General features: G+C 43.7%; 2 pseudogenes; both read left to right on the top strand.

The window, feature by feature from the left end:
* The first annotated feature begins 7,157 nt into the window (after nt 1-7,157).
* LOC119294376 lies at nt 7,158-8,911 on the top strand (annotated as a pseudogene).
* A 4,166-nt stretch (nt 8,912-13,077) lies between these two features.
* Nucleotides 13,078-15,357, top strand: LOC119294468 (annotated as a pseudogene).
* Nucleotides 15,358-15,852: the final 495 nt, after the last annotated feature.

Here is a 15,852-nt window from a genome sequence, read left to right as displayed (position 1 = left end):
TTGACCATAAATTAAACTAATAAAATATTCACACATGTCATCAAACATTATATTTTTGAAAACTATGTTCAAATACGAATCTAATGAGATAATTTTTCTTGGCATGCATTAACATTTTGTTAGTTAAATTTTTAGTCAAAATTTGACACAAACTACAAAGGGGACCTATAAACCAAGACGGAGGTAGTAGTTCCTAGGCCGTCTGCTTCATCGTTTGAAAAAATTTGAACAACACAATATCGGCCAAAGACATCGTCCAGACCAGATCCAACATGTCTTTATTGCAGTACATTTGCTGCATGCAGCATTTACATCTTTGCCTCGCTGTACGAGCAGAAGATGACCGATGACGATATATTGAACAGTAAGATTTGTCACCTTAGAGCATGGCTAATAGAAGAGCCTGCTGCTGGCTATATAGTTGTGCCATGTCATTTAAAGTCTTTGTAAAAAGTTAGCTTGTATAATTAGACTGATTATTAGCTTGGCTACAATATCAAAGGATTCACCATGAGGGGAGGCAGGAAAATACATATAGAGGGTGCTTGGATACGTTTTAGTCTCATGACTAAAAGTAGTGAGACTAAAATTTGCTAGCCTCACCCATGCTTGGATCCAAATACTAAAGAGACTAAAATCAAGTTTATGAGCATTTATTATCCTCCAAACCCTCCAATCCAGAACTCGCATGTGTTAAAGGAGAGGAGTTAAATGAGGAGAGAGAGGACTATTTCATATTTTAGTAGGTTTCCTCTGACTAAAAAATTTTAGCCTCAAAACTAGTTCTAACCTCTCTTTAGTGAGGGATGATTGGAATTTTAGCCTCTAAAAAAGACTATTTATGTAGGGAGTAAAACGCCGGCTAAAAACTCACTCACGGGCTGCATGCAGGCTGTACATTCTCGTTTACCGTGATATAGCCCGGCTCGAGTCTCTCTCTTCACTTATCACTGCTCCACATGGAATACGCTATACTTGCTCTTAGGCGTACTGGACGCATGGAGCGGCACTCCTCAGTCAAGCACAAGCACATCCACCAGCAACTGCAACCGTACGAGACGTGAGCAATAAAAGAACGTTTAATTATTTTTGGACTGTCTGAATATTGTATCATGGACGAGGAAGATTCACAACACAAGACGCAAAATTACAATTAAATAAGAAACTGATTTCTTTTCCCATTACAAACAAATCATTTTATACCTTCACAACTAGCCCATTATATAGTTATCAATTTTAATGTATATCCCCTGACCTGAAGATTTTTTATCATACTGTGAATTTATTCTGATTTTCATTTTTTATTTTAGAATGAATGCGGTTAATTGTATTTCTTTGGCTTTCTGAATTTTGTAACATGAGTCGATGAAGATTGAAAAAAACCGAGAATAATTGTTCATAAAAACTGATTTCTTATTACCATTTCAAAAGGATAATTGTGTATCATACAGTGAATTTATCGAGAATTTTTTCCATTTGAAACAAACCCAAAATCTTTTTTGTTGTATATTCCCTCACAGAAATATTTTTTAACATACAACGAATTTTATCGAAAATATTATGAATCGGGTATCAAAGAAGAAATAAACTTTGTAAAACGTACATTCGGGGTTTTCTAGATTTTTTTCATTTTACAAGGATTGCTACTCCCTCCATATTTATATACAAGGCCACAAACTCATATTACAGGTACCAAGGTAAACATTAATGTCGATTTAATACAATATTGAAAGCTAGTTTTCCTCCTCATTTGACGTGCCAATTAATGCATATTTTTTTCTCCAACGCACAACAAGCCAACCCTCTCACTCCTCATTGGTTGATTAATGCAGCGCATGCAAACAAACCTTCTCACTTTCGCATGCATGCAGGGGATATTAATGTCCTTGGTTGCTAGTATGAGGCATATCCCATCAATTATGGTTGAAGGTGGTTTGTACTTCTGAAGAATCTTTATAATAGACTTGGGCCATTTCCCTAAAAAGTGTAACTCTAGATGAAAAAATCAACCCGAATCGGTGTGGAAGGGGCTCGAGGGATATGTGGACTGCACCCAGGGTATCTGGAATCCCACAAAGAGGGGATGACACCCTTATGTTGGTGATGACGGACTGACCGCAACCGGCCAACCACTTCCTTTTCGACGCGCCGCTAAGACATCTTCTGCACCATCAGGGGTCCCGACAACAACGGTACCGTCGCGAACTTCCCGGCCGACATGTATGCGCCGATCATCTTCTCATTGGGCATGCGCATTTGATTCATATATGTGAATGTGGTTGATGTGTCTATGCTTTTCATACATGACCAGCTCTTTTCATATAGTAGACTATAGCTGGCCAAACGGGCCGGGCCAACGAGGACAGCCCGCGAGCATGCCGGTATGGCTCGTCATGGGCCAGCCATGGCACGGGCTAAACGGGCCATGCCTGGCACGCGACATGCCATGGGCCGTGCTTGGGCCTGGAGGCTGGGTACGCGGGCCGACACGACACGGCCCATTTATTTTTTTAATATTTTTTAGATTATATGTATACACACACATAAAATAAAGCCCAATAAGCCTAAAAATCAGCCCAACAGGCTAAAAATATGCAGTCAGCGTGCTAAACGGGCCAAGGAGCATGCCCGTTTACTAAATAGGCAGTGCTGGGCCTGGAGGCGCAGCACGTGGGCTGACACGGCACGGTCCACTTACTAAATGGGCATTTCCTATTTGGCGCCACAGGCGCCAGTTAACGTGCATTTTGTTACCTGGCGTCCGTACATGGGCCAGCCCATCTAGGCGCCGGTTGACGATTTTGTTTTTTGAACATTCTGTGAACTTTTTTGAGATTGATGAACTTTTTCAAAATTTAATGAACATTTGTCTTGAAAATGGATGAACTTTTTTTTATTTATGAACTTTTTTTCAGTTCCATGAACTTTTTCTAAAAATACATGAACTTTTTTTTCAATTTCTATGAACTTTTGTCAAATTTAATGAACTTTTTTTCAAATTGATGAACTTTTTCAAAATTCACGAACCTTTTTTAAAGATATGAACATATTTTTTCAATTGGATGAACTTTTTTTCTTTAAATCTGTAACCCTTTCTTCATTTCATATTTTTATTTTTGTAAGAAAAAACTTAGAGCAGCACGCTAGTGGGCCAGCCCATGCTAGCAGTGCTGCATGCATCGGATCGTTAACGGGCGCCTGCAACGCTGTATAGGAGCTCCCTACTAAACGTGCCTACGTGGGCCGTGTCAGATGACAGATGAGAGGGGCTTAATCTGTGGCAACACAGAGTCGGCAGATAGCGTAAGCCTACTACGAGGCACCATGATGTCTTCCGGTCAAGAAGCTGCCGCATTCCTTTCTCAAAGCAAGCAATTATCCTTATTGGTTGTTCCGTTTGCAAGCCCGTACTCCGTACACCCAACAGCTCGTATCTAGATGTATTTTAGTTCTAAATACATTCATTTTCATCCATTTTGATGGCAAGTAATTCCGGACGAAGGGAGTAGTTTGTTGGAGTGTTTCTGTATGGTGAGGGACATACTACTAGTCTTGAGTAGTGCTAGCGACGAGTTAACCTGGTATGTGTGCATATTATGATGACTCCCGTCTTGTATTTGGGCGCGCAGGATGGAAGGAAGCCATGGCTGGGGATCGATCACGTGAAGCTTGTTCTGTGCTGAGGAAACTAGCTGCAGTTTCCACCGGAGGACTGATTTGATGTATACAAGGAAGGCATTCGATCATATTGGGTCCTGCTTACTATATGAGCCGACCCATGTAGCAGAGTATTATGGAGTTGCAAAGCATCCATTCCATGGGGCAGTTAAAATGCTATGCAGTATCGTGACAGATGAGAATGATTCAGTCTCTGCTGGCTGGCCAGTAAAATGCTATGCCTGCACGGCACAGTTAAATTTGAGTACTATATATGCTACTCCTACTTGATAGTTAATTAGTACTTCCTCCGTAAACTAATATAAGAGCATTATATTAGTTTACAGAGGGAGTAGAAGAGTTGTGTGTCGTGTGGGCAGAGTTACATCATGTGATGAGAAGATTGGCCAGTAGAATTTCTTCTGTTTCTGTTTAGGTTTCCGGGGCTCACAACCTCTTCTGTTTAGGTTTCCAGTTAACAGGCTAGCGCTCGGGTCGTCCTCCTCTCGGGCGACTCGGGTGGCTCCCCAACCCTAGCCGCCGCCGGGGCCTAGCCCATCCTCCTCCCCTCCTCCCGCCGCCGCCGGAGGACGCCGACGGCGGTGGCGGGGGCTCTTCCTCCCTCCCGCGTCTCAGGGGTGGCGGGACCCCAACATGCGTGGAGGTGCGGCCGATCTACAAGCGATGGCGGCAGCGGTCGGCCCTGCCTCGGGCCACGGGCGGCTGGCCTGAATCGGGCGGCGGCGCGATGCGGTCTTCAGCGGCATGTCATCTGGCTTTAGATGGGCGGCGGCATCGAGGGCCTGGCGGACTGCTTGGCGGCACCCGTGGTAGATCTGTTCTGGCCGGTGTAGCCAGTGGTGGTGGTCATCTTCTTCGTCGGCGGTGGTTGGCCAGAAGCTTGGTGATCGGATCTCGAGATCCATCATCTAGTCCCGGCTGTGAGTTGGGGAGACATGGTTGCCGGTGAAAACCGAGCCGACGGCAGACGATGGCGGCGTTCTACGTCGTTACCTTGATGAAGGCATCGTCGTGTAACTACTGTCGACCCACTCGTGCTGCTCCGGTGGAAACCCTAGGATCTGGTGTTCCAGATCGGATGATGGCGGCACTGCGGTGTCATTTCTCTCTTGGGAGCATCGTTTGTGGAGCAGCGCTGGAAGTCAGAGGCAGGAGGTGGAGCGGCTTCGTCTTGCACGGAGCTTCGGTGGAGATGTCAAGTCATGCCTGACCGACAGGTGCTACGATTGGTCATGCCTGGTCGGCAGGTGCTACGCACGACAGATCCTCCAAGGACTTCAAGCTGTGTCGGCTGGTGATACTTGGCAGCATGGCGCTGAGGTGTATCAGTGGCGATCGCGACGTGTTCAGCTGTTTGCGCGCAGGGAGGAGGTGCCGTTGGGCGCCGTGATGGCGTCAACGATAGCTGGAACGAGCAAGGTTGATGCATCAATACAGTTCTGAAGATGGAGCGGTGGCAGTTGGCGGCGGCGGCCTATGAGAGCACGCCGGACCAGTGTGTGCCCCAGACCCGACAAGTGGCTACGTTGGGGTCTCAGGTCTTAGATGTTAGGCTTGGCTGCGATGTCTGTTTGGTATTAGGCCCAGGCTATCTGCGCCCCTTCATCAACTGGATAGGTGTAGCGACAGTTTGTTGCTTAGACGGCGGCTTTAGTCTTACTGTTGTATTGATTTTGTAAGGTCTTGTGAGAATAATTAATAAAATGACCGTATGCATCACCCAGATGCAGAGGCCGGGGGTCTCCTCCTTTTCTAAAAAAGACCTAGCTACACAGAGATGAGATGCTCTTCTCACCAACACCAGAACTATGCTAGGTACCAAGTCTGTCTACTCTTCTACTACAGTTTGTTTTTGCTGATGGGATGAAGTACCACTTGGTTGATCACAAGACATTGTCATTCTTCAAGGGTCATGATTTCCTGATACAGATCAGCCTCTTCTTAGAATAATGTTTTGCAACATCCCTGCACACACGAGCTCCATATTTAATCACATAGTGTTGCTTCTAATATTTTTGTGAGAAGATGTTAAACACCAAGATATTTTTGTAACAATCTTATAGCAATCTATAATTACAAATGGAGAAGGTGGTCGGGGAGGCAAAGGGGGTGGTCGGATTGGTTGGCTGGGACCGAGGGTGGCGGATGGCGAGCGCGGTGGGGGTATGAGTCGCCGCAGATGGGGAGGGCATGCCGGCGAGGTTTCGATGAGCCGGAGAAGGAGGGGACTGGGGGCTCGAATCACGCCCTTTCTTTGTTGGGCTTCGACCCAACTGCGGCAGCCGCTATCTCGCGCGCCTGGGCACTGCTTAGTATTACACACTCAGCTGTAGTAGGCCCAATTCTCTATGTTTTCAGCCCGTTTAGGTCCTTGGCTTTTATTATTTGCAGAGGATATGCTAAACATGATCATACTATAACTTTGCAACTGTAACTCGGATTAAAATATTTTGTATATGTATTTGATCATAAAAATGCATAGTTTCCAGCCATGCTATTGTTTTTTTCATGTTAACCACTGTAAAATTCTTTTTTAGGGCATAACCTTAATGAACCTAATTAATTGCAATGATGTATTTTAAAAAATGCTAACACACATAATAAATTTTATATAACCCTTATATAAATGTAAAGTATGTTAGGAGGGCCTGTATGGATTGGAGGGAGTATGATTGATCAGTTTTGATGGGCATATAGCTAGCAGTAATAAAGAAAGGAGTGAATAAAAGGCGTGATCAGTGGGGATAAGAAAAGAAGGAGAGATTCAAAACAATATGAGGGGTTGAATAACGCAAACGAATTGGTATTAATACCAAGAGCGTGGCATGCATGCAACGCAATAATGAAAATGAATTAATACCACAAGGGAGGGGCACGCATATATGCGTTGTTGCGTGGTGTGGGACAGAAATTACGCAACCAGGAAGGTGAGAGGCGATACGTGAGCGTCGAGTTGCATGCAATGAACTATGGCTGTTTCGCTCATACGTAGACAATTTTTCTTTTTATTATTAATCTTGAAGCGTATGCAGACATGGCCTAAAATGCATTTAATTGAATCTTTTTATTGTGATTTTTCTCACGGCTTGGTGCTAATTCTAAACATTGCTCCAACTTACAGATAATGCCCCTGGCATGAAAATAAAATTGAAAGGCTATTTAAGATGAGAATCGCCGTACAAAAAATCATACCGAAAGCGTTATATGCGTGGCATGCTTCTTATTGTATTACTGACATGAATTTATGTTAGGGCCCGGTGCGGTGCGCGCCTCTCTGCCGTGACCGGGCACGACTCGGATGCTGTCGGGCCGTGCGGTGCGGGCGAATATTTGGATGGACATGTCAACTATCTCTCCCGTTACTGCAACGCAGGTTGATATTAATAGGAACAAGGTTGTTGAGTAGTAGCCGCCGCACGTCTTGGTCGCAGCCGCCGTCCATTCCGTTCGTCGGAGAGGAGAGGAGAAGACAAGGGAAGATGCTGTCGTGGAAGTTCAGCCGCAAGGGCGCCACGGGCTTCTCCTGGGCCTCCACCGCCGACGAGGTCACCGTCGGCATCTCGGCCTCCGGCCTCACCGCAATAGTCACCGGTACGTACCCATCACTACTCCCAATTAGGGGCTCGTTGTCAACACCATTCAGGTTCAGGTTCAGGCCGGTATGCAGGGCTATGACAGTGCAAGTGTTCAGGTTCAGGTGCACAAGACTATGGATTTGGTATATTTGCTCAGTAACTAATCTCGTGTATTCAACCCTAGTATCTCTCATGCCATGCTTGCTGGGTTTCACGTTTGCTGAATCGTACTGCTCCAATAGATCACCGCATTACCCTGATTGTGTGATTTTTTCTTTTCTTTCGGGGGGCAGCAACAACGCGGGAATAATGGCGACAGCTTTCACCCTCTCAAAGGATGGCTTTGAGATGCAGTTTGCAACTAACCACGTCTGTATGAATCGATTACCATCATATAGAACACTTCATTTCAAAAAATAGCGTTGTCAATTTTACTCCAGCGGCATTCCCCAGGCAGCAGCGAGGTTGACCTTTTTTTTTTTTTTGAACATCCAGGGCATTTTCTTTTGACACATCTTCTGCTGGAGACGATGAAGAAGACCTCTCGCGGATCGACCGTGGAAGGAAGAATTGTCATTGTTGCCTCGGAGGGGCAGAGGGTTACGTACAAGGAAGCATCCGTTTCGCCAAGATAAATGATGAGGAAGGGCATGTAATAATTCCCGCGCAGGCGCAGCCATTACATATGTTTTAATTCCCCTGCCATTTACTTTATTTCAAGACAAACGAGAGTCAAAGCTTGCTTGTTGTTTCAACCTTGTGTTGCGTTTGCGCAGGTATGGCACCCTTGCAGCATATGGGCAGTCCAAGCTTGCCAACATTTTACACGCCAATGAACTTGCCAGGAGATTTAAGGTATGCCCATATGCCTCACTCCATCTATTTGTTAGACTGCTTTGTACTCCCTCCGTCCCATAATATAAGAGCGTTTTTGTCTGTTGTCTGCTCTGATTAGCTGGTTTGGTCTGTTTTTCAAGTCTCTATCTATGTTATGTAGCTTTGTCTGAGCCCACGTACGTATCTCCAGATCGTGATTCATGATGCAACAAACCTTATTTTTTGTCTATAAATATATAACAAACAGGAAGAGGGTGTTAACATCACTGCCAACTCCCTGCATCCTGGATCTATCCTCACAAACCTTCTTCGCAACCGCGGCATCATATATGGTAATGAAAAACAAGTACTTGGCAGCAATGGAGTGTCTCTTTGGAAAAGCCTTTGCTTCTGTGTTTGCAGCCATCGAGCGGACGCTTGGTAAACTGCTGCTCAAGAACATCCAGCAGGTACGCTTGTTCTTGCTAACAACGCAGACTCTATGGTTGGTGTCGAGAAACGATAAGGAATCAATCATCATCATCATCATCATCATCATTTCTGTCATTTCCGCATCCAGTCTAGTCTAGCTAGTCCTGATGCAAAACACTAGTCTCTCACTGCTGGGTGATTTGATTTGGATTTGGATTTGGAATTTGAATTTGGATTTGGAACAGGGGGCTGCGACGCAGTGCTACTTGGCGCTGCACCCGGATGCCAAGGGGGTGTCAGGCAAGTACTGGTGCGACAGCAACCTGTACGAGCCGAGCGACAAGGCCAAGGACGCGGAGCTGGGGAAGAAGCTCTGGGACTACACCCTCGACCTCTGTCGCCTGACCTGAAGAATGCCTGGTCTTGTTTGGTTTGATCTTGTTTGGTTTGGTTTGGTTGATGGATGGATGCGTGCATCATGTGCATGTACTCCCGATATCGAGAGATGAGATGAAGGATGAGAGGACAGTGAAATGAATACCTCCCAGGTCGTCCATACGGTATCTATCTGGGCTGTGAGATACTCATACTCTTTTATGCAGTTCCTGTGTATTGTATATATATGGGTATGAAATCAGAATGAAATACACGATATACTTTTATTCTATATGTGATGTATATATCCATTTCCTCAAAGTGTGGTGTTTATTTGTTGTTTTATGATAGAAAATGCTGTCCAGGACCTGTTACAGATTTATCGCCCAGCCGCTAACATAATTGCAGAAAGTTCTTGTTCAATCAAGAGCCTGGACCTGCAAATAAACCTAGAATAACTCCTGACAGCTGCAAGGAAGCTACATTTTCAGTACAACACAAATCAAGCACGAAATCAAGAGATATCACTCAAGAGAAAAGGTCCATCGTGGAAGTAATTTCATCGTGAGAACTTGCACAGGAGGATCCTTTTGTCTTACAGGGGCCTATAAATTGAATCCTATAGTCCCAAGCAAACCATATCTGACCATCATGTATATATTTTAATGAAAGCAGAAACCACAAGAGCATCAAAGCCTCTAAATAACATATTATTAAGCTAGCCCAATTGCAAGCACGAATTTCATGATCTATCTAGATACACACTTTAACTTTCCATAGCCTATTATCTCTGAAAATGATACTCCCTCCGTTTCTTTTTACTCCGCATATAAGATTTGTTTGAAGTCAAACAATACAATGTTTGAGCAAATTTACATTAAAAAATATCAACATATAGAATACAATAGTTATATAGTATGAAAATTCATTTCATGATGTATCTAATGATATTGATTTTGTATTGTAAATGTTGATTTTTTTTTAGTACAAATTTGGTCAAACTTTATGAAGTTTGACTTCACATGAATTTTATGTGCAGACTAAAAATAAACAAAAGGAGTATATTACATTCAAATTTGGACCAAAACAAAGTCTACTACATCGTAAAATTCCTAAAGTTTGTACCCTGTATTCACTGATCCTGGTCAATCTCAACCTTGGACATGTTTGGTGCACATGGAAAAGACCCATCCCGCCCGGGATCACAATCTACTTTCACTGACATCCCTATCCCACATATCAGGTTCATCTGCATCCTCGTCCTCTGGGTGTGCGCTTCCCATGTTTGGGCACCATGTACGTACGCGTGGCTTCGCCGCCAGTGTGTATATATGAGAGCATCTCCAATAGCTGCCCAATTTTAGGGCACCAGATTGTGGTTGGAGTAAAATTTAGGGACACCAAAAGGTGGTTTTTTTTGGCATGACAAAGTGGTGTCTCCAACAACTGCCCTATAATAGGGCACCAAATAGGGCACAACTGCTTCAACAGCTGCCCTAAAATAGGGCAGCCACACGGTAGCCGCATCACAATTTATTTACATATGAATTTGGCTAAATTTAACACATGAATTTTTGCAACACAACTATGCAAGATCATCACACACAGAAATCAACAACATATGAAATTCAACTTCAAATCCTCATATCGAGTTAAATGCAGATCACAAACATAGTGCAAGACCAACACAAAAAAGTGCACAGAAACTCAGTAAAGATACATAGTCTGATAACAATAATTTGTGTTCTTGTTATCATCACAATCCCTGTAGTTTCTCGTTTAACTAGTTGACTGTTCTACTCCTCAAATGTTTATGCTCACCGTGTATGATCAGTACTATTGTCTAATTTTCATTTCCTCGAAGAAGAAATCATCAAGCGCTTCCTGGTGACAATGTTGGCTTCAACGTCAAGGATATTTCTGTTTCATTGCAAGACTATTTAATTCATAGTGTGTAGCGTGTGGTAAGGTCAGCAAATAGTGTAGTGTGGAGTGAGAACAGGTGAGCACATCGCAACAAGACGTGCACAACCAAACGCCATGTTTTGCACGTTCACAGCCTTAAACCCGAACTGCGTGGCAACCAAACGCCGGGCATGAAAGTGCTCAGCGGTGCAGTGAGGGGTACCAAACAATGTGCATAACATGATTTTTACCCAGCATTAGCTCAGTCTATCCTAAGTCGGCCACATATGCAAACTAGTAGAATGCCCGTGCGTTGCTACGGGCAATGTATATATAAATATTAATTAAACAAATGAGTAAGGTCGTCTATAAGGTCAAAGCTCTTTTTTTTCTTATAGGCCTGGACGTGTTCGACATCAAACGGACGCTTAGTAAGTTCTCTAAAATTCAATCGTCTGTACAGTCCGAGCTCCCTCAAATTCAGACCATATATGGGGAAGGTATGTGGTTTTTCGGACAATCCACCATATTTTATCTAACACACGGTCCTAGTAGAAAAACCCCACCCCGCAACGCATCGTCCCCTTTTTCTGTCGGATGCTCCCTTTCTCGCTCGGTTTCCTGTCGTAGCGGGACATTTCTCATTGGAGCCTCCTTCTTTAAAATTAAATGACACCACCTCACCTTCACCGTGCTCTGTGCATTGCAAATGAGATGAATTTTTTCAAATTTACAATATAATAAAGTTGATTAAACTAACACATACTATTGATACAAAATAATAAATAACTATAGAGATTAGTCTCAAAGGTCCATTCAACTTTGCCAATGCACACTGACATGTAAGGTAAGTGACAACCTGAATGTATTCCTAGTTACCAAATAAACTCTACCTCCAGCACAGATATCACTTTGTGTATTAATGACAAAATATAATATGACTGTGTCCACGAACACATGTATGTGATGGTCTGATGACCTGCATTCCGACACGGCCGTCCTCGACGCCTGATGCACGCCCTGGCATTCTCGAATATCGCGCCAGGCCTGACCATGACGTCCTCCATGGTGTCGCGCATAGCGCCCTCCGTAGGAGCGTGCGGATGCGTACGCCTACAAATAAAAGATACGCCATCTTTTTTGTTTACAAAACTTGTGATAGTCAATTAATAGTGGAGATAATGATGATGGTGATGATGACGATGATGATGATGATGATGATGATGATGATGATGATGATAATAATAATAATAATAATAATAATAATAATAATAATAATAATAATAATAATAATAATAATAATAATAATAACATAGTGCACAAGATTAATGATTTGTTATTGAGGACTATCTCATTTTGTTTTGGAAGGTTATCGAGGAAAATATTACGTCTATATTTTAGGAAGGTGATCTCACATATATGGTGTGAGTTATGAATTCTTAATTAGCTATTATTTACGTGATTGAAATGAATCGGAACTTGCCGAAGTAAGCACGGAACAAGATTTCCTCTTTAAATAGATTCGGTTTTTTAATGTGAGTTGACGAAAAACCAGTTGATGGGGCTAGTGGGACGTGAGACGAAAATAAACCGTACCAGGCTACCAACTCCTCCATTAGGAGTAGAGATAGTGCACACGATTAATGATTTGTTATTGAGGACTATCTCATTTTGTTTTGGAAGGTTATCGAGGAAAATATTATGTCTATATTTTAGGAAGGTGATCTCATATATATGGTGTGAGTTATGAATTCTTAATTAGCTATTACTTACGTGATTTAATTGAATCGGAACTTGCCGAAGTAAGCACGGAACAAGATTTCCTCTTTAAATAGATTCGGTTTTTTAATGTGAGGAGACGAAAAACCAGTCGATGGGGCTAGTGGGACGTGAGACGAAAATAAACCGTACCAAGCTACCAACTCCTCCATTAAAAATAGAGAGATAGGCAAAAAAAAAAATCCCCGTGCGAGTAACCGAACTCACCCTGATGACCACCGATGGTCGTCACCCCCATGCGAGTAACCAAATGGAGACTAATGATCATCGATGGAAAAAGGGAATCTAATGACCAGACGTTGTATTTTGCACTATTTATGATCACCGACGGAAAAGAAAAATGGAAAGTAATGACCACATTGTATTTTGCCCTTATTTTGGGCAATGTGCATGATGGACTTTTACGTATGGCGATGAATCCAGACCGTTCTTTTTAAATCTTCTGATATTAGAATTCGAATTCGAATTCTCCATTCCATCCGTTGGAGAAGAGAAGAGAAAAAGAAGAGAAGAGAAGATGCTGGCGCGGATCTTCAGCCGCAAGGGCGCCTCGGGCTTCTCATGGGCCTCCACCGCCGACCAGGTCACCGCCGGCAGCTCCGCATCAGGTCTCACCGCCATAGTCACCGGTACCTACCTACCTACCTACCTACCCCTCCTTCGCCGCAGCTCTCTTCTCTCTAACAGATTCCATTTGATTGGATTCGCTGAATCGGTTGCCTGCCACTGGCAGGTGCGTCGAGCGGGATCGGCGTCGAGACGGTGCGGGTGCTGGCGGCGCGCGGGGCGCACGTCGTCATGGCTGTCAGGAACCTCGCCGCCGCAGAGGCCGTGCGCCAGGACGTCCTCTCCGAGACCCCCGGCGGCAGCGTTGACGTGATGGAGCTGGACCTCTCCTCCCTGGCCTCAGTCCGCAAGTTCGCCGACGACTTCGCCGCCAGGGGACTCCCCCTCAACATCCTCATGTACGTGCTACGTCCTACTCCCAATCAGGTACAGTTAGTGGTTGTCAAGACCATTCAGGTTCAGGTTCAGGTTCAGTTTGGCGGCAACTTGATAGTTTCTGCAGCATGCATCGAGCCGATTTAATTTCTGGGTTTATCGCAGAAATGGATGTATCTACGACTAAAATTCGTCTAGGTACATCCATTTCTCCGACAAGCATTTCGGGACGGAGGGAGTATTAGTCAAGTATTTGCGCAGGCATGATGCTTCTCGCGCTACCTTTCTTCAGAAATAATCTGACCTAGTGTATTTCTTTTTCAAGAACTGATATCATGTATTGAAGTCTAGTATCTTTCATGCTTCCTCGCTTGCACATTTGCTAAAGCGTATTATAATAGCTACATCGTGTTCCCTGGTTAAATATTGCTTTTTTTTCTGGCAGCAACAACGCGGGGGTAATGGCGACCCCTTTCTCCCTCTCAAAGGATGGCATCGAGATGCAGTTTGCAACCAACCACGTCGGTATGATTACCAACTCCACTCCCATGCACTACTTGACTAGCTTCTGATGAACCCAGTTAACACTTCATAATATTCATTTCAACAAGAGTTGCAAACTTGGGAGGTCATTTCTGCATCACCTAACTCTTTATGTCATAATATCCAGGGCATTTTCTTCTGACAAATCTTCTGCTGGAGACCATGAAGGAGACCTCCCGTGAATCAAACGTGGAAGGAAGAATTGTTAATGTTTCTTCAGAGGCGCACAGGTTTGCATACAAGGAAGGCATCCGTTTCGCCAAGCTGAATGATGAGGAAGAGTATGTGATTCACGCGCAGTCATTCTTATATTTTGCTTTATGTCAAGACAAACGAGAGTCACTTGCTGTGTTCAAACTTGCGTCGTGCAGGTATAGCACCATTGCAGCATATGGGCAGTCCAAGCTTGCCAACATCTTACATGCTAATGAACTTGCCAGGAGATTTAAGGTATGTCTCGCTCCGTTCTGTTTTCTTTTTTTTTTGAATTTTTCTGTTCTGATTTTGTGGTTGTGGCATTGTGCCATGTCTTGACAACTTCATTTGTTTCACTGTTTATCTGGGTCTGAAATTGACGTAGAACGATCAGCATCCAAACCCATTGTCTAAAAGCTGAGCTGTTTGTTCTTAATAACTGCTTTTGACTGTTTTCAGGTCTTTATCAATATGATAGTACATAGCTTTGTTTCAGCACATATATCTCAAATCATGATTCGATATTTTGTCGAACAGGAAGAGGGTGTGAACATGACGGCGAACTCTCTCCATCCTGGAGTTATCATCACGAACCTTCTTCGCCACCACAGCATCTTAGATGGTAATCTCCATGGTCAAGTCATGGGCTTCTTTTTGAAATCACAGGGACTCATATCATCATCATGTTTTGTCAATATCTGTTAACTCATAAAACAACGATTGCTTTACTGGTTGAAATCAGGCCTCCATGGCCAAGTTCTGCTTTCGAAATTGTACTTTGACTGATATCACCATAATATATATATTTTTTGCCGTATGCAGTTCTACATCGGACGCTCGGTAAACTGGTGCTGAAGAACGCTAAACAGATACGCTTTGGCACTATGTTCAGTCTTTACAGGGCGTTGTGTCCATCATGTTACAGTATTACATAGTTTCCATCGTGTTGGAATGACAGGGGGCTGCGACGCAGTGCTACATGGCGCTGCACCCGGGCGCGAAGGGTGTGTCGGGGAGGTACTGGAGCGACAACAACCTGTACGAGCCGAGCGACAAGGCCAAGGACACGGAGCTGGCGAAGAAACTCTGGGACTACACCCTCGACCTCGTCGCCTGATTATCGATAGATGTAGATGAGATGAGATGAAGGATGGGAGGAACTCAAGCCAGTGGTGCAATGCAATGTACAACAAGCAGCTGAGTCTGAGTGTGCAAGACTAGTCATCCTAGTATCTGTGGTAAAACAGACAGATAGGGAGAGAATTTGATTGATTCATGTGTCTAAATTCCGTTTTATGCAGATGCGAGAAGAGATTTTTTGGGCTGTGAGATACTCCCCTTCCTAAGGGAGGATGGATGGGGACATGGATAATCTTATCTCGGGCACAAATGCACCCGTGTGAACAGTAAATTCCGAAAAATATTAATACAAATAAATATCAGGATTTTTTTATGAACATCGACAAAATTTCTAACATCCTGCAAAATTTCACCTTGAAATGTCAACCATGGAGTCCTGTACAAAAAAATCAAGGCTAAAAAAGACACATTTTTAGGAACTTTTTTGGCACGCACCTATTGGATGTCTTTTCGTGGCAAAATTTTGGAGGAT

This window comes from Triticum dicoccoides, chromosome 4B (assembly GCF_002162155.2).
Source record: "Triticum dicoccoides isolate Atlit2015 ecotype Zavitan chromosome 4B, WEW_v2.0, whole genome shotgun sequence".
NCBI classification, from domain to species: domain Eukaryota; kingdom Viridiplantae; phylum Streptophyta; class Magnoliopsida; order Poales; family Poaceae; genus Triticum; species Triticum dicoccoides.
This window is presented reverse-complemented; position numbering and strand designations above follow the sequence as displayed.